Below are 19,789 nucleotides of genomic sequence, written 5' to 3'. Positions count from 1 at the left end.
GACCATGTGTCCATGGTTAAGTGGACCTTCCGAGTAACTGCATTGGTCAGGGCACGTGTGATGTTACGGGACACATGTTGGCACGCCTTTGAAAAATAGTGGCGGCTGGGGATTGCGTAGCATGGGACTGCCTCCAACATCAGACTGCAGAAGGCCTCAATGTCCACAAGCCTAAATGGCAACATTTCCAAGACCAGAAATCTGCGCATCCTTGGGTGGGTGGCTATTTGCGCTTACGTTCAAATGACTCGGTGTAAGGACATTTGTACGCTGTGCTGGGACACGGAAGTGGATGTAGTAGCTGATGGTGCTTGCAAAGGTCCAGGTGCAGGGCGGGAGGCATCCAGGCCTGTGTCTTGGACAGGGGAATGGCCAGCACGTAACATAGGGGAAGAGGAAGCAGTGGTGTGACCCTCAAACACAGATTGTGGACCCAGGCGTTCGACCCACCTATTACGTCACTTAGATGCCATGGGACGGATCATGCTGGTGAGGTTGCTAGTGTTCACGCTGCTCATTTTTGTATTGCACAGGTTGCAAATTACAATTCTTTTATCGTCTGCACTTTCCTAAAAAAAGCGCCAGACTGTGGAACACCTACCCATTGGCAAGGGAGATTTCTGCAAGGGGGTGCTCCTTGGAACAGTTGTGGGCCTGTTTAATGTGACCCACTTTCTCCTTTTTGCCACCCCACTGCCTCTTCCAGCCTGTTGCAGCGCTGCGGATCCCTCCCCCTCTGTACTGCTGTCCTTGCTCGGCTTTCCACCTTCCCTGGTTGGGTCAGTGACTTCATCATCCACCACCTCCTTTTCCACTTCCTCACTTTGCTCATCCTTCTGACTTGTTGACCTAACCACATCCTCACTGATTGACAACTGTGTATCATCCTCTTCCTCAACCTCTTGAGACAGCAATTGCTGTTGAGTTATTAGCAACTGTATCTCATAATCATCTGCCTCATTAAACTGCCGTTCCCCACCGTCATCTTCTTGTGACTGTGGATGCTCAAGAGTTTGGGAATCAGGGCACAAGATCTGTCCCTCTTCAAGCGTGCTTGTCGAAAGGGCCAAATCAAGGAATAGCTAGGAAAGAGGTCCACGGAATATCCGAGTGTGGGATCACTTGTTGACCAGACTCTATATGGTGGGAGGAAGGACCATCAAGACTGGACTTGGTGGAAAACAGTGGGGTGCTTGACCCATGACGTACATGTATGTAATTTTTTTGCAGGACTTAAAGACCTATGACGTACAGTACAGACCAAAAGTTTGGACACACCTTTTCATTCAAAGAGTTTTCTTTATTTTCATGACTATGAAAATTGTAGATTCACACTGAAGGCATCAAAACTATGAATTAACACATCTGGAATTATATACATAACAAAAAAGTGTGAAACAACTGAAAATATGTCATTCTAGGTTCTTCAAAGTAGCCACCTTTTGCTTTGATTACTGCTTTGCACACTCTTGGCATTCTCTTGAAAAAGGTACAACACCAAGCGATCAAAAAGGCATATGTAAAATAGTACCAATCTAACCTTCACCTCCTCCTCCAAAAAAGGAGCCCCTACCTAAGACAATTGCCCAAAAAATAAAAACAACTATGGCTCAGAATTTGGAGACACTAAAACATGATTTTTTTTTGTTTTAAAAATGCTGGTATTGTGTAAAACGTAAGTAAATAAAAAAAGTATACATATTATGTATCACTGCGTCCATAAGAACCTGATCTCTAAAAATATCACATGACCTAACCCCTCAGATGATCTCCTTAAAAAAAATGAAATAAAAACCAAGTAAAAAAGACACTTTTCGTCACCTTACATCACAAAAAGTGTAATAGGAAGCGATCAAAAAGTCATATGCATCCCAAAATAGTGCCAATCAAACCGTCATCTTATCCTGCAAAAATCATACCCTATCTAAGCTAATCACTCAAAAACTGAAAAAACTATGGCTCTCAGAATATGGAGATACTAAAACAATTTTTTTTGTTTCAAAAATGATATTGTGTAAAACTTAAATACATATTAGGTATTGCCACGTCCGTAACCACCTGCTCTATAAAAATATCACATGACCTAACCCCTCAGGTAAATACCGTTAAAAAAAAAAAAAGCTAAATAAACAATTGTTACATCACCTTACATCACTAAAAGTACAACACCAAGCTATCAAAAAGGTGTATGCCTGCCAAAATAGTACCAATCAAACTGATTGGTACCATCTCATCCTGAAGAAAATGAGCCCCTACACAAGACAGTCGCCCAAAAAAATAAATAAAAATAAACCTATCCAGGCAATAGAACCTAGATATAAATTAATACTTCACTTTTATTTGAATACAAGTAAAACCTAAATTCTAAGTGTGTGCGAGGTGCACTCTTTAATTGAACTTAAATAGAACTAAAAAATTTAGCGGTGTTAGGCCTCATGCACACGACCGTTGTGTGCATCCGTGGCTGTTGTGCCATTTTCCGTTTTTTTTTGCGGTCCCATTGACTTTCAATGGGTCCGTGGAAAAATCGGAAAATGCACCGTTTGGCAGCCGCATCCATGATCCGTGTTTCCTGGCCGTGAAAAAAATAGGACCTGTCCTATTTTTTGCACGGCCAACGGTTCACGGACCCATTCAAGTCAATGGGCCCATGAAAAAAACACGGATGCACACAAGATTGTCATCCGTGTCCGTGATCCGTGTCCGTTTTTTCCTATCATTTCAATGGCAAACTTGACTTTGATTTTTTTTTCATTTTTCATGTCCGTGGATCCTCCAAAAATCAACGAAGACCCACGGACGAAAAAACGGTCACGGATCACGGACCTTCGGACCCCGTTTTTGCGGACCTTAAAAAAAACGGTCGTGTGCATGAGGCCTTAAAAACACAGTACACCACTTCATTGATAGGTATATTGTTTTGACAATTAAGCAGGGTGAAGAGATGTGCACCATCTTTCACCCTTACCACTGTAAGGGCAGAACACTACCGTACCACCGCCCGTGGTGACTCTGCCAGCTGAGAATGGTTGTAATAACAGCCATATAGAGTGGTGGGAGAAATGGAAATATCAACCCACTATGTGAATGGCGCATAAAGCGTCTCAGTTGATCTCAGACTGGGATTAGTGGCAACTAACACCGCAACACGGATGCACAGTAGCCAAAACCACAACTAACTTGATTGCTAAACCAAACCAAGCAACGTCGGCCAGCCTGACCGCTAATTGCTTGTTAACAGTGGAGTGGTGCACAGCGATTAAAAACTAACACTGCCCCCCGACATGTTTCGCCTGGAGGTTTAAATAGTGTGTAAACTAATTGACAGGTTAGCCATCCTATCAGTTACAAAGGACAAAGCACTGCCAACCAATAGTGTCCTTAGACACACCCCTACAATCTGATTGGAGTGCAGGACACAGTCGCCCACTATACGCATCATCAGGGAAAAAAAATTAAAGTTTAATAGACCAAAACTGACATTTGTAAAAGTGGACGCATGCCTCACAATACAGTGTAAGTGCTGTGCAGTGGGCTACTAGGCATATGCCTGCTGATGGACAGAAAACAGGAGAAAAAAAAGATTATTTTTTTTTGTATTGTCAGTCTTCATCCTTAAACATTGGCTCACTATCTCACTGCGCACGGACTTAGACTGTGCCAAACACCGTCGCCCACTATACGCGTCATCAATGACGCGCTGCACCCGAAAACCGTGCGCAGTGAGATAATGCGCCAATGTTTAAGGATGAAGACTGATAATACAAAAAAATATTTTTATTTTTTTCTTCTGTTTTCTGTCCATCAGCAGGCATATGCCTAGTAGCCCACTGCACAACACTTATACCAGGTAGTGCTTATGCGCAGCGCTGTATTGTGAGGCATGCGTCCACTTTTACAAATGTCAGTTTTTGTCTATTAAACATTTTCTTTTTCTTTTTTGTCTTTTCTGATGATGCGCACAGTGGGCGACAGTGTCCGGCACTCCAATCAGATTGTAGGGGTGTGTCTAAGGACACTATTGGTTGGCAGTGCTTTGTCCTTTGTAACTGATAGGATGGCTAACCTGTCAATTAGTTTACACACTATTTAAACCTCCAGGTGGCCGGGGTCACTCATGGCTGCCTATTAACCCCTGAAGAAGCCAGAATACTGGCGAAACATGCCAGGGGGCAGTGTTAGTTTTTAATCGCTGTGCACCACTCCACTGTTAACCAGCAACTAGCGGTCAGGCTGGCCGACGTTGCTTGGTTTGGTTTAGCAATCAAGTTAGTTGTGGTTTTGGCTACTGTGCGTCCGTGTTGCGGTGTTAGTTGCCACTAATCCCAGTCTGAGATCAACTGAGACGCTTTATGCGCCATTCACATAGTGGGTTGATATTTCCATTTCTCCCACCACTCTATATGGCTGTTATTACAACCATTCTCAGCTGGCAGAGTCACCGCGGACGGTGGTACGGTAGTGTTCTAAGGGTGAAAGATAGTGCACATCTCTTCACCCTGCTAAATTGTCAAAGCAATACACCTACCAGTGAAGTGGTGTACTGTGTTTTTAACACCCCTTAATTTTTTGGTTCTGTTTAAGTTCAATTAAAGAGTGCACCTCGCACACACTTAGCATTTAGGTTTTACTTGTATTCAAATAAAAGAAGTATTAATTTGTACCTGGGTCAAGACAGGTTCTATTGCCTGGATAGGCATTTGTAAATAAACTAGTAAAATTGCCTTACCTAGGTGTGGTCCTAATTATATTCAAAAATAAATAAAACTACGGCTTTTAGAATGTGTAGACACTAAAAAACTATTTTTGTTTTGCTATGTAAAACTGAAACAAACAACCAAAAAAAGTCATATTTGGTATTGTCACGTCTGTAACAACTGCTCTATAAAAATACCACATGATCTAACCTGTCAGATGAATGTTGAAAATAACAAAAAATTAAAATGGTGCTAAAACAGCTATTCTTGTTACCTTGCCTCACAAAAAGTGTAATCTAGAGCAACCAAAAATCATATGTACCCTAAAATAGTACCAACAAAATGCCACCTTATCCTGTAGTTTCCAAAATGGGGCCACTTTTTTGGAGTTTCTACCCTAGGGGTGCATCAGGGGGGCTTTAAATGGGACATGGTGTCAAAAAACCAGTCCCGCAAATTCTGCCTTCCAAATGCCATTCCTTTCCTTCTACAGCAAACAAAAAAAATATAATGAAACGGCTCTCACCTGCTCTTCATCTGCTATGAGCGTGGAACAACCGCATTTGGATGTGGGTAAGTGAAAATCCAGTAGAAAGAGAAGTAATCCAGCTCAATGCGCAGATGGTGCAACGGTACTTTATTTTAGCGGTTAAAAATTAAACATCCAGTTAAACAAAATCCTCGTCTACCAGTTTCGGGCTGTTGTGTTGTTTGCCCTATACTCATGACATACTGAGGATACCTATGATTACAGCATATAAGCCAGCCACACAGCTGCACCAATGATTAGGGCATCATGTGACTAGAGAACATGCCTGTAATCAGGTACTAAAACTCTCCTCTATTTAAAAAATCTTAAATAGAAGAAACCATATTAATACATAAAAACACAGAATATGTGGTGGGAACTATATCATATCATTGTTGCAAAATTAGATCCAATCTTTTGTTTAAACCTTTTGGCTGACAGCTGTCCAGTTAAAAATCCAAAAGGATTCCCTATTTAGGAGTTTCCTTTTGTGATCACCTCCCCTAGCTGGCATCTTAACCCTTTCTATTCCTTTCCTACTGCACAATGCCGTGTGTCCGTACAGCAGTTTACGACCACATATGGGGTGTTTCTGTAAATTACAGTATGAGGGCCATAAATATTGAGTTTTGTTTGGCTGTTAACCCTTGCTTCCTTGTAACTGGAAAAGATAGATTAAAATGGAAAATCTGCCCAAAAAGTGGAATTCAGAAATTTCATATTTTCCATAAATTTTTGTGAAGCACCTAAAGGGTTAACACAGTTTGTAAAATCAGTTTTGAATACCTTGAGAGGTTTAGTTTGTAAAATTGGGTCATTTTGGGTGGTTTCTATTATGTAAGCCTCACAACGTGACTTCAGACCTGAACTATTCCTGAAAAAGTGGGTTTTGGAAATGTTCTGAAAAAAAAAGAATTGGTTCTAAACTTATAACGTTCCCAAAAAATGTCATTCCTAAAATGATCCAAACATGAAGTAGACTTATGGGGAATGTAAAGTAATAACTATTGTTGGAGGTATTACTGTCTTTTATAAAAGTAGAGAAATAGAAATTTGCAAATTTGCAAATTTTTCCCAAAATTTTGTAAATTTAGATTTTTTTATAAATAAAAATTATAATTTTTTACTCATTTTAACCACTGTCATGAAGTACAAAATGTGACGAGAAAACAATCTCAGAATGGCCTGGATAAGTATAAGCGTTCATCACTGATATTTTAAGGATGCGCACACTTTACACAGGAGATGTGGCGCGGAAAATTTAACTGTCCGCAGCGGACATCATCTACGAAAAAAGCACACTGGACGTCACGGATATTTTAGGGATGCGCACTCTTTACACAGGAGATGTGGTGTGGATAATTTAACTGTACGCAACGGACACCATCTACGAAAAAAGTACACTGGATGTCACTGATATTTTAAGGATGTGCACACTTTACACAGGAGATGTGGCGCGGATAATTTTACTGTCCGCAGCGGACACCATCTACGGAAAAAGTACACTGGATGTCACTGATATTTTAGGGATGTGCACACTTTACACAGGAGATGTCGCACGGATAGTTTAACTGTCCGCAGCAGCCTATCAGACGCTATTTAGCGCTGGATGCGCTAAAAATATATATTGCTGCTGTCACACACAAGAGTCTTTAAAAGGACTTTTGGGTCTCTGAAAAGTTTTTCCAATAAAAATCTTCCAATAACATTCCCTACACTCTGTCCCTTCATAATCACAGCTCTCCCTAAAACTGAGCAATTTAGCGCAGGTTGTGCTACAAACATATATTGCTTCTGTCACACACAATAGTCCTTTAAAGGACTTTTGGGTCTCTGAGAAGTTTTTCTAAGAAAAATCTTACAATAACACTCCCTACACTTTCCCTTCCTATGCTCAGCTCTCCCTAACTAAGACTGAGCCAAACACGTGTCATTGGGTGCTTTATAGCACCCAGTGATGCGTTCCAGCCAGCTAATCACTGTAATGCCAGTAGCCAATGACTACGGCATTACAGTGCGTGCCAGTACCTCACTGCACGTTTATTGGCTGCGTAGCAGCCAAGAAACGTGCGGCGAGAAGAGAAGACTTGAGCATTGCGCTCGAGCACATGCGGTACTCGGCCGAATACCGCCATGTGACGAGCATTGAAATACTCGAGCGGAACAAGTGGTCGGCCGAGCATGCTCGATTATTACTACCCATGACACATCCATCAGGTGGGACAGGACAGCCGATTGAGACGTTTTAGCACATGGACACACACCCACCCTATAACAGAACCCGATCTGGCAGCCATTTTACAATTCTGTGTTTTGCCAGTGTAGGGAGAGGTTGTTTTGTGGAGCAGGGACAGACTGTTAGGGACACCAAAGGCTAGCTAATAGGGCCACACAAGTCCTTTTAAGGACTGGTATAGTTGTGCTATCGATAGGTGTTATATACTGAGGGGTGTGATATACTTATAATATACTTTCTAACATAGAAAGTATATTATAGTGCATTTGCATTGTGCAGCAGTTATGTGCGGTTCTGCTGCGATACCGCAGCTATATAGAGGGAGAAAAGATATTGGAATAACTAATTGCAACTGGTGTGATATACCTATTTCCCCCCAAAAAAAACTGATTGAGGGGTGTGATATACCTATAATATACATTCTAACATAGAAAGTATATCATAGTGCATTTTTATTGTGCAGCAGTTGTGTGCGGTTCTGCTGCGATACCGCAGCTATAGAGAGGGACATAAGCTATTGAAACAACTATTTGCAACAAGTGTGATATACATGTTGCCCCCCAAAAAACTGATTGAAGGGTGCGATATACCAGCTTCCACACAATACTGATTAAGGGGTTTGATATACCTGCTTCCACAAAACACTGATTGAGGGGTATGATATACCTGCTTCCGCCAAATATTGATTCATGGGTTCTAAATACCTGTTTCCACAAAATACATATTGAGGGGTGCGATATATACCTGCTTCAACAAAATACTGATTAAGGGGTTCTATACACCTGCTTCCACAAAATACTGATTGAGGGGTGCAATATACATCCTTCCACCAAATATTGATTGAGGCCTGCGATATATCTGCTTCCACAAAATACTGATTGAGGGGTGCGATATACCTACTTCTACAAAATACTGATTAAGGGGTTCTATATACCTGCTTCTACTATATTCTTATTGAGGGGTGTGATATACCAGCTTCCACAAAATACTGATTAAGGGGTTTGATATACCTGCATCCACAAAATACAAATTGAGGGGTGCAATATACCTGCTTCTACCAATTATTGATTCAGGTGTTCTATATACCTGCTTCCACAAAATACTGATTGAGGGGTGCGCTATACCTGCTTCCACAAAATACAGATTATGGGGTGCGATATACCTGCTTCGAACCAAATATTGATTGAGGTCTGCGATACATCGGCTTCCTGAAAATAATGAATGAGGGGCTCAATATACCTGCTTCTGCCAAATATTGATTATGGGGTTCTATATACCTGTTTCTACAAAATACTGATTGAGGGGTGCAATATACCTGCTTCCGACAAATGTTGATTCAGGGGTTCTATATACCTGTTTCCACAAAATACGGATTGAGGGGTGTGATATACCTGCTTCTACAAAATTCTGATTAAGGGGTTCTATATACCTGCTTCCACAAAATACTGATTGAGGGGTTCTATATACCTGCTTCCACAAAATACTGATTGAGGGGTGCGATATACCAGCTTCCACAAAATACTGATTAAGGGGTTTGTTATAACTGCACCCACAAAATACAGATTTATGGGTGCAATATACCTGCTTCCACCAAATTTTGATTCAAGTGTTAGATATACCTGTTTCCTCAAAATACTGATTGAGGGGTGTGATATAAATGCTTCTATACAAAAGACTGATTAAGGGGTTCTATATACCTGCTTCCACAAAATACTGATTGAGGGGTGTGATATACCTGCTTCCACAAAATACTGATTAATGGGTTTGATATAACTGCTACCACAAAATACAGATTGAGGGGTGCGATATACCTGCTTCCACAAAATATTTATTCAGGTGTCCGATATACCTGTTTCCACAAAATCCTGATTGAGGGGTGCGATATACCTGCTTCTATACAAAATATTAATTAAGGGGTTCTATATACCTGCTTCCACCAAATATTGATTCAGGTGTTCTATATACCTGTTTCCACAAAACAATGATTAAGGGATGGTATTTACCTGTTTCTATAAAATACTGATTAAGGGATTCTATATACCTGCTTTAACAAAATACTGATTGATATACCTGCTTCCACCAAATATCGATTGAGGCCTGCCATACAACGGTTTCAACAAAATACGGATTGAGGAGTGTAATATACCCGCTTCCACAAAATATTGATTATGGGGTTTGATATACCTGCTTCCACAAAATATAGATTGAGGGGTGCGATATACCTGCTTCTACCAAGTATCGATTCAGGTGTTCTATATACCTTGTTCCACGAAATACTGGTTGAGGGGTGCGATATACCTGCTGTGACGAAACCAACCTCGGCACAGTGTTTTGGAGGGGGCTGTTTGCCAGCCTCTTGCCTCAGGATTATGGCCCATACTAACTTTAAAGGAGAAGACAGACCGGCCGCACAGCTTAAATCTGTCTTTGGAATTGTATTTTATGTTATTATGCGTCCGGTTAAATTGTATGTTATGTGAGGGTACCTAGATAGCTAATATTATTGTATTTGTGTATTCTGAGTGCCATTCACCTAATGATATGCACTCAGACTTGAGCTATCTGGGGATATGTTAAATGTCTGTGTTTGCTGTGGGGGTGTGACATTGTGTGTTTGGGTGGTGATTAATGTCCTGTTGTCTCCACATGTGTATTGGCGATTTCCTTTTGTCCTGAGAGATAATTGGATTGCTCCTCGGGTGTCGCCAGGGCAGAGAGGAGGAAACCATGATGCATTGTGGGTATGTGTTGTGTCTGTGTATTCTGAATTGCTGCATATCTGTCCTGTGTCACAGTCTCCCTTCTGGTCCCCTAGGGGCGTGTCCACCAGATGGGGACCTGCATAAATACGGGCGAGTAGCCCTCAATAAAGTGTTCCTGTTTTATCCTTCATCATGTTGAGACTGGTGTTTGGATAACTGATCAAAACTGGGGGATTGTTATACGCTAAAGATTTGCTATACTCCCCTGGCATAACTACTAGCTCTTGTAAGAGCTGTCCCTGCTCTCTGGTTTTAGGAGAGGTTCACCCACTGGAAGCTGAAGCCTTGTCGTAGGTCCAGGGTGGGTAGGAGACGGTGAGACCTCAACCAAGCTTCGGCGGTTTGTGGGGTCTGCAGTGCGTACAGTGTCAAATGGAGTGCTTGGAGTCCTCGGAAAGCACTAGGAGCATCTATCGACGGAGGTACCTGGTCGGGGTGTTAGGCGTTCCGTTACACCTGCTTCCACAAAATACTGATTGAGGTGTTTGATATATCTGCTTCCACAAATTATTGATTGAGGGGTGCAATATACCTGCTTCCACCAAATATTGATTCAGGGGTTATTTATACCTTTTTCCACAAAATTCAGATTGAGGCCTGCGATATACCTGCTTCCACAAATACTGCTGTTCTCTAGGGACTTTGGCACAAGGTCATTTTAAAAATGACAAGCAGAGGAAGAGGCAGGCCGTTCCGCAGGGATGGTAGGGGTAGGGCAGGTGCACCAGGCTGGAGTCTAAGGAGGAAGTTGGAGAAGGTGCGTGCGATTACATCAAAGGATGCACCAGAGTTGGTTGAGTGGCTCACCTTCCGCTTCTGCACCCTTTTCATCCTCTGTATCTTCCCCCTCCTTACTCTCTGCTGTGTGCACCTACAACAGACACCACCACCATAGCCCCTCCACTCGAGTCAGAGGAATTATTTTCCCATCAATTCCCAGACCTTACCAATGTGCAGCCATTCATGGCATCGGATGAGGAAGAGGAGGTAGCAACAGCCACCACCCAGCGGTCTGACAACAGTACCCAGATCAGCCAAAGGAGGGACATGCCAGGTGAGACATTGCCATGCTGTGCTGTGGCTGTTGTGCCTGGAAGCCAAGAGCCACACTGGTCCTGCACTGCTTTTCGTTCCGCGGTCACAGGCCGATCAGTGGCTAACCCTGCGACAACGGTACTAATCTGCTGAGCACACTGAAACAGGGCAAAATGACACACGTGCCATGCATGGCACACATCCTGAACTTAGTCATGCAGCGATTCGTTGCCAAATACCCCAGGGTCCAGGACTTCGTGCGGCAGGCCACGAAACTCTCTGGCCATTTTAGATCTTACACGGCCATGGCTCGTATTGCTGACATTCAGTCACACCACATGCCCATCAAACGTCTGATTTGTGACAGCCCGACGCGCTGGAACTCCACCTTGAATATGCTTTATAGGCTGCTCCAGCAGCAATATGCTGTTAACCACTACCTGTACGAACTCTGCAGCAGGACAGATTCTGGGGAGCTTAGTTTCTTTTCACCACGCCAGTGGCTGCTCATGCGCAACACATGCAGACTTCTGCGGCCATTTGATGAGATCAACAAACTAGTCAGTCGCAGCCAGGAGTTGGAAGATGAGGAAGTTGCAATGCTGAATGAATTCCCAGCTACTGCATCTGGGGGTACTCCATCTGAGACAAGTCAGCAGGAGTCTGAAAAGGAGTCAGAGGAGGATGGTGGCTGGGGGGAAGAGGAGAAGCAAGAAGAGCAGTCTTTGAGAGGGAATTAAAACTTTTCTGGGATCCCTGATGTTGTCCATGGCTAGGGGGTAGGAGACCGAGGACGACATTCTACTGGGTGATGACCAGGAGCCAGGGCGCTCTACAGCTTCCAACTGAGTGCCTAATATTCCTCCAGCCACATAATCACCTGTTCTTTTCTGTCCGGTGAATGCTAAATGTTTGGGGCCTGTACTCCACTGGCCTGCAGTAAAATTGTTATTCCCTGACCGCCTAATATATCTCCAGTCACATAATCACTTGTTCTTACCTGTTCGGTGAATGACTAATGTTTGGGGCCTGTGCTCCACTGGCCTGCAGAAAAATTGTTATCCACTGACCGTCTAATATACCTCCAGCCACATAATCACTTGTTCTTTTCTGTCAGGTGAATGCATAATTTTTGGGGCCTATTCCACTGGCCTACAGTAAACTTTTTATCCACTGACTGTCTAATATACCTCCAGCTACCTAATCGCTTGTTTTTTTTCTGTCCAGTGAATGCATAATGTTTGGGGCCTGTACTCCACTGGCCTACAGTAAAATAGTTATCCACTGACCGTCTAATATACCTCCTACCACATAATCATTTGTTCTTTTCTGTCAAGAGAATGTATAATTTTGGGGTCCTGTACTCCACTGGCCTACAGTAAAATTGTTATCCAATAAACGCCTAATATCCCTCCAGCCACATAATCACTTGTTATTTTCTGTCAGGTGAATGCATATTTTTTGGGCCCTGTACTTCACTGGCCTACAGTAAAATTGTTATCCACTGACCGTCTAATACCCCTCCAGCCACATAATCACTTGTTCAGGTGAATGCCTAATTGTTGGGGCCCGTACTCCAGTGGCATAAAATAATTTGTTTCTAGTCTCCAACAGGGCACATTTTTGAGAGTTTTCCTTTAAGACTCATAAAAATGGACCCTGATTAAAATACATATTTTTGGTGGAAATTTTTGCCATGTCACTGTCCATGTTATGGGACTATTTGTGCACTTCTAGTAAGTATTTGGTGGTTGCAAATATGATCTGATGGTTTTTCAGGTTTGCCTGCCATTAAAGTGAATTGGGCATGCCACGATGGTGCGGATCGCAAATATTTGATTGCAAACGCGCGTTCACGAAACATCCTGGTCGATGTACATCCATCACTATTTGAGAAATTTGCCTGAATCACCAAAAATTCGAATTTGACCCAAATTTTGGGAAGAGTCTGGTCAAATTAGATTCTGATGTTGAATTATGAAAAGTTTCAGTATTCAGGAACTGCAGTATGTTCTATATCTGAGTATTCTAAGTGTATCAGCCCACATGCTGACCTACCGTATATCAATGACATGTCTAGAGATGTTAAAACTTTGAGCAAAGAAATTTGCTTTGTGACTAATTACTTCTTCACAAAGTGCATTTCTTTGTTAGTAGTGGGTGGAATGACGGGGAACGGTTATGGTGCTGCCTCCCGTCATCGAACCCCTCAGATGCCTCATTCATCGCTGATCGCGGCATCTGAGATGGCCATTGAGGTCTGTTAGGGGTTAATCTGTGAAAAATAAATTAATAAAAATACTTTATCCATTTGGCCGTGAAGAGTCTGCAGCAGCCATATTGACATCTTGCGCAGTGCGTTATGATGTCATACCCCACTGCGCAGAAGATTTTTTTTACCGCCATTTTAGGGAAAACTACTTTGTTACCACGAAGTACGAGGAAATTCGGCTTTGCAGCGAACTAAATTTTGCCTGGAATTCAGATCGAAGTTCACTTAGTGAACTTCAGTTCGCTCAACACTAAACATGTCATGGTGTATTTTAAAGCCAATTATTCATGCTTTAAAGTAAAACCATGCACATTTTCCATGACAAGGTTTTTGCCCATGTGTTGATAAAAGCACATCCATCTGCAATAAGCTTTCAGCACATCTTAGGTCATTAGTTAAAGTTATGGTCTTGCCCAACAATGAACCATTTTAAGCTACACTCTTTTAGGGTCAATATAGATACAAGCCCCTCGGTTCTAGACAATGTAATTTCACTGTTTTCTTGCATAGAAAAGCTGTTTGAAATATGGTGACCTGCCTTAATTAGATCATTGCTAACTGTACTTTTTTAAACTTCAAGAACTTAATTGCAAACTTCTAATTATGATTAATAGCCCATGCCTTTAAATGAAAACAAGATGAGTTACATACTAGTGCTGCAGATCTACAGATACCTTAAGGTGGCAATAACAAGAATCCTGTTTTTTTTTAACACATATGTTTGTCTAACACCAAATTCAGATGATCATTTATCAAGTGAATTTGTAAGAAACTAGTCATCACCTTTACAGGCTTTCATCCTTGTAACTCAACGCTCTCATTCATTATACCAGACACATAATGTATTACTGCCAATAGCCAGCGCTCATCACCCCGACTTGCCCTGAATAGGTCTCAGTATGGATGGAACTGACAATTTTTTCTGGTATACTGTACATATTTACTAACATATAAAGATAGCAATGGGGCTCTATATACTGTACATGTAGAAGTAGTATTGTATTAATAAAGGAAGGAAATGGAAGTATAATTACTATTTTGCTACCAATGACCCCCAAGTCTTGAATTATCTTGAATTGTACCTTATGTGAATAAATATGAAATATAAGAACTTATGCACACAAACTTATTACAGACTTGTACTTGTTTCATGTGGTATAAATCTGTAATGAGGATTTTTTTTTATATGCAGCCCATGTGCCACCAATACTGATTTTGCCATGTTGAAGTCAATAGAGAGTGAAATTTAAACCTATGTATATTGATCCTTGACTAGAGTTTGCAGAAGTATAACTTCTCATCGCTAAATTACAGACTGAGCTGGTTTTATGTTCCCATGCCCTATGTTTTCAAGAACCACTAATAAAGGGACACTCAGAAAAAAGACCCTGCACCTCTTCATAACTTTGGCAGATCCACCGCCAGTTTAGGGTTATATTAAGACTGGGGTCTGAAACGCTGGTCTTAATAAATGTGCTCCTTAAGGAAGTTGCCTACTAACAAAACTGATATCAAACTGGTTGCTGGACAAGTATAGTACCACATAAAAAATGGTTGTGAAGTTGGTCCATATATAGAACCTTCATATGGTCATTAAATTATTGTTTTTGCTCAGTCATTGGTTCTAGTAATACAGCAGGTTCATACAGCATCAAATTATTATTATAGTATTTTTTACTCATTAAGTTATACATGCTTCATATTGTCTGTACTGCTTCACACAGTACTCCTCTGTATATGTTTGTCCAGCACCTTGTGTGGGTGGGAGAGAGGAAACTGGGTCTAATGATACAAAGAGCTATCACTAAAATAGACCCTTGGGTCTCTTGGTGTATCATAATTGTGCTTGATCACATATTGAGCACCATAAACTGTTAAAAATATTTGTAGAAGCTGGCCTGATGGAATCTGTTATTGGAAATGTTTACATGTGTCTATTTAGTCCCATATGTCTGTGTGTAAGATGAGATAGACATAGTTGGCATATAGAGATGTCAAGCATTAGAGATCTCTCTTAATTGGGTGCAATGTACATAAAGTGAGTATTTTAGATTTTTATAGAACTTTTATGCACTCTTCAATATATATAAACATGCCAGTGATCTATTTAAATGTATTAACTGCTTAAAGATCGGCTTATTATGAGCCTGCTAATGTAACATAACTGTAGAAAGGGCAGCAATTTGGGATGCATATACAGCCAGGTTCATAAATATTGGGACATCAACACAATTCTAACATTTGTGGCTCTATACACCACCACAATGGATTTGAAATGAAACAAACAAGATTAGCTGCAGACTGTCAGCTTTAATTTGAGGGTATTTACACCCAAATCAGGTGAACGGTGTAGGAATTACTACAGTTTGCATATGTGTTTCCCACTTGTTAAGGGACCAAAAGTAATGGGACAATTGGCTTCTTAGCTGTTCCATGGCCAGGTGTGTGTTATTCCCTCATTATCCCAAATACAATGAGGAGATAAAAGGTCCAGAGTACATTTCAAGTGTGCTATTTGACTTTGGAATCTGTTGCTGTCAACTCTTAAACTGAGATCTAAAGAGCTTTCACTATCAGTGAAGCAATCCATCATTGGGCTGAAAAAACTTAACAAACCCATCAGAGATAGCAAAAACATTAGGCATGGCCAAAACAACTGTTTGGAACATTCTTAAAAAGAAGGAACGCACCGATGAGCTCAGTAACACCAAAAGACCCGGAAGACCACGGAACACAACTGTGGTGGATGACCGAATAATTATTTCCCTGGTGAAGAAAACACGCTTTACAACAGTTGGCCAGATCAAGAACACTCTCCAGGAGGTAGATGTTTGTGTGTCAAAGTCAACAATCAAGAGAAGACTCCACCAGAGTGAATACAGAGGGTTCACAACAAGATGTAAACCATTGGTGAGCCTCAAAAACAGGAAGGCTAGAGTAGAGTTTGCCAAATGACATCTAAAAAAGCCTTCACAGTTCTAGAACAACATCCTTTGGACAGATGAGACCAAGATCAACTTGTACCACAGTGATGGGAAGAGAAGAGTATGGAGAAGGAAAGGAACTGCTCATGATCCTAAGCATAACACCTCATCAGTGAAGCATCGTGGTGGCAGTATCATGGCGTGGTCATGTATGGCTGCCAATGGAATTGGTTCTCTTATATTTATTGATGATGTGACTGCTTACAAAATCAGCATGATGAATTCTGAAGTGTTTCGGGCAATATTATCTGCTCATATTTAGCCAAATGCTTCAGAACTCATTGGATGGTGCTTCACAGTGCAGATGGACAATGACCTAAAGCATACTGCAAAAGCAACCAACGAGTTTTTTAAGGGAAAGAAGTGGAATGTTATGCAATGGCCAAGTCAATCATCTGACCTGAATCCAATTGAGCATGCATTTCATTTGCTGAAGACAAAACATAAGGGAAAATGCCCCAAGAACAAGAAGGAACTGAAGACAGTAGCAGTAGACGCCTGGCAGAGCATCACCAGCGGTGAAACCCAGTGACTGCAATTGACTGCAAAAGATTTGCAACCAAGTATTAAAAAGAGAAAGTTTGATTTATGATTATTATTCTGTCCCATTACTTTTAGTTCCTTAACAAGTGGGAGGCACATATGCAAACTGTTATAATTCCTACACTGTTCACCTGATTTGAATAGCCTCAAATTAAAGCTGACAGTCTGCAATCAAAGCACATCTTGTTTGTTTTATTTCAAATCCATTGTGGTAGTGTATAGAGCCAAAAATGTTAGAATTGTGTTGATGTCCCAATATTTATGGACCTGACTGTAGTTCTTGACTCCTGCGAAGTATCAAGATGTTGAATTTTGAGAGAAGATCATTTTGATTTAGCAACATGGCACGGTAGGGATAATAACTTTACCAGATTGAATATTACACTCAAAGGACTGACTTCTTTACCTTAGGACAAATAATAAGAATAGCTGCTGACTTTCATCCTCCACAACCAAACCCCAAAAAACGTATTTAATATAGATATTTTCCCATTCAAACAATCAGCCAAGAATGACGTTAATACACACTTAATACCAGTTCTCTCACTGGGACTTCTGGGGATGTTTGGTGAGTGCAGGAGCATCTGTTGCTTTGTCTATGCTAGAATATACCTTATAGCTGCTCAGATGAAGGGTTCAGTCTTGGCGATACATTCTATTTATGTCTTAAGCTGGCGACAACCAAATTGTATATTACAAAAAAAAAACTCACAGAAAATAATGCACTAACACAATAGTTGCAAGCATTATATATGTACTAAGCCCTCACTCTGATATGATAAAATCTGAGACTATTAGCCAATATATTTTGGTCAAAATACATCTGTGCCCACCTACCCATGCCAAGGTGGCCTCAGTCAGGCAGGTCCTACTCTAAACCTATCTATGCAATTGAGCATCTATATTCAGGAGAGCAGACCCTGCACATATAGTGTGCTGCTCCTAGTTACCTCTGTGTGCATCAAGCAACCAATGAGAGGAGGAGCACGCACACCTATATGTACCACCTAATCAAAGTTGCCTGTGGGCTAGGTGGCCATGTATATCCGCATAGTCAGTCGTCATATCATGTAGGATGTTTTGTATCTTTTTTTCTGTGATTTTGATAAATGCATGTGCTTGAAGGATTGGCACCTTCAAGTGTGAATGTGCTCCTATTATTTGGGGAGTAGCATTCTTGTACACTTTTTGCCCCATTTATCCCACATGCGACCTTGATTATGTGGTACATATAGCTATCAGTTGCTTGATGCACACAGAGATAACTAGGAGCTACAAACTATATGTGCAGGGTCTGTCTTCTAGAATATAAATGCTCAACGGCATAGGTAGGTTTAGAGTAGAACCTGCCTGACTGAGACCACCTTGGCAGGGGTAGGTAGCCATAGATGTGTTATAATTAAAATATATTGGTTGAGAGTCTCAGATTTTATCATATCAGAGTCAGTGCTTAGTCCATATATAATGTTTAAATCTATTGTGTTAGTGTAGTGACCTTGAGCAGGGAGTACTTTGACATTTGGACATTTGCCTATTTCCCCTTTGCAAAGCTAAAACTTCTTACTTTTTCACCTAAAAGGGTTAACTTGCACTGTTCAATACTGTGTAACTGCATTTTATATATATGTTGTTATATACAGTATATATATATATATATATATCTATATATATATATATATATATATCTATCCCGTTCATTATCACTGTATTTACATGGCTCTGTGGAAAGGGTTAATGAATTCTGAGAGCCTGTTAGGGCTTTGATTGAGAAGCTGGTAATTTTCCACAGCTGTCTTAGGGTTTATAGAAGACCATGTTTTGGAGGAAAAAAAAGACTTGTTTACCACCATGTTTTGGAGGGAAATACCCATACTTGTTTACCACCATGTTTTAGAGGGAAAACCCTAGGCTTGATTACCACCAGAAATGACCTTTTAAATGTCTATTTTTAGCTATGCTGTTATGTCTGGAATTGTGTTTTTGTCTGGAAAAAACAGTGCTTTAAAGAGGAGACTTGACCAGACTACTGAGTGACCAGAAGAAGACTCTGAGACAGGGATACGCTGCCACAGAACCTTGAACAGGGTACCAGCCTTCTGAAGAGATAAATGGACAGCTAGCTCAGGCCTTTCCTCAGCATCAAACCCTTCTTCTTCCAGGGAGAAGCCATCCCAATGCATCGTCCGTATTGTTTTGTACCTGAATTCCTCTAGTAAAGAAGCACCCTGGATTACTGCAGACCCTGAATCTCTGTACTTATTTCCCATTGGGGTGCGCCACACCTTACCATCCCTTTCGGAGAGCAGCAACATGTAATGACACTTCAATGGTGTCCGGGGAACCCAGCATAGCGTTGGGGCCAACCCAAACCTGGCCACCGCATTAGTGCATTATTTTCCGTGATTTTTTTCCTTATAAATAGAGTTGAGCGAACACCTGGATGTTCGGGTTCGAGAAGTTCGGCCGAACATCCCGGAAATGTTCGGGTTCGGGATCCGAACCCGATCCGAACTTCGTCCCGAACCCGAACCCCATTGAAGTCAATGGGGACCCGAACTTTTCGGCACTAAAAAGGCTGTAAAACAGCCCAGGAAAGAGCTAGAGGGCTGCAAAAGGCAGCAACATGTAGGTAAATCCCCTGCAAACAAATGTGGATAGGGAAATGAATTAAAATAAAAATTAAATAAATAAAAATTAACCAAAATCAATTGGAGAGAGGTTCCATAGCAGA

Source organism: Bufo gargarizans, chromosome 2 (assembly GCF_014858855.1).
Source record: "Bufo gargarizans isolate SCDJY-AF-19 chromosome 2, ASM1485885v1, whole genome shotgun sequence".
NCBI lineage: Eukaryota > Metazoa > Chordata > Amphibia > Anura > Bufonidae > Bufo > Bufo gargarizans.
The sequence above is the reverse complement of the archived record's forward strand: the minus strand, read 5'-3'. Positions refer to the sequence as shown.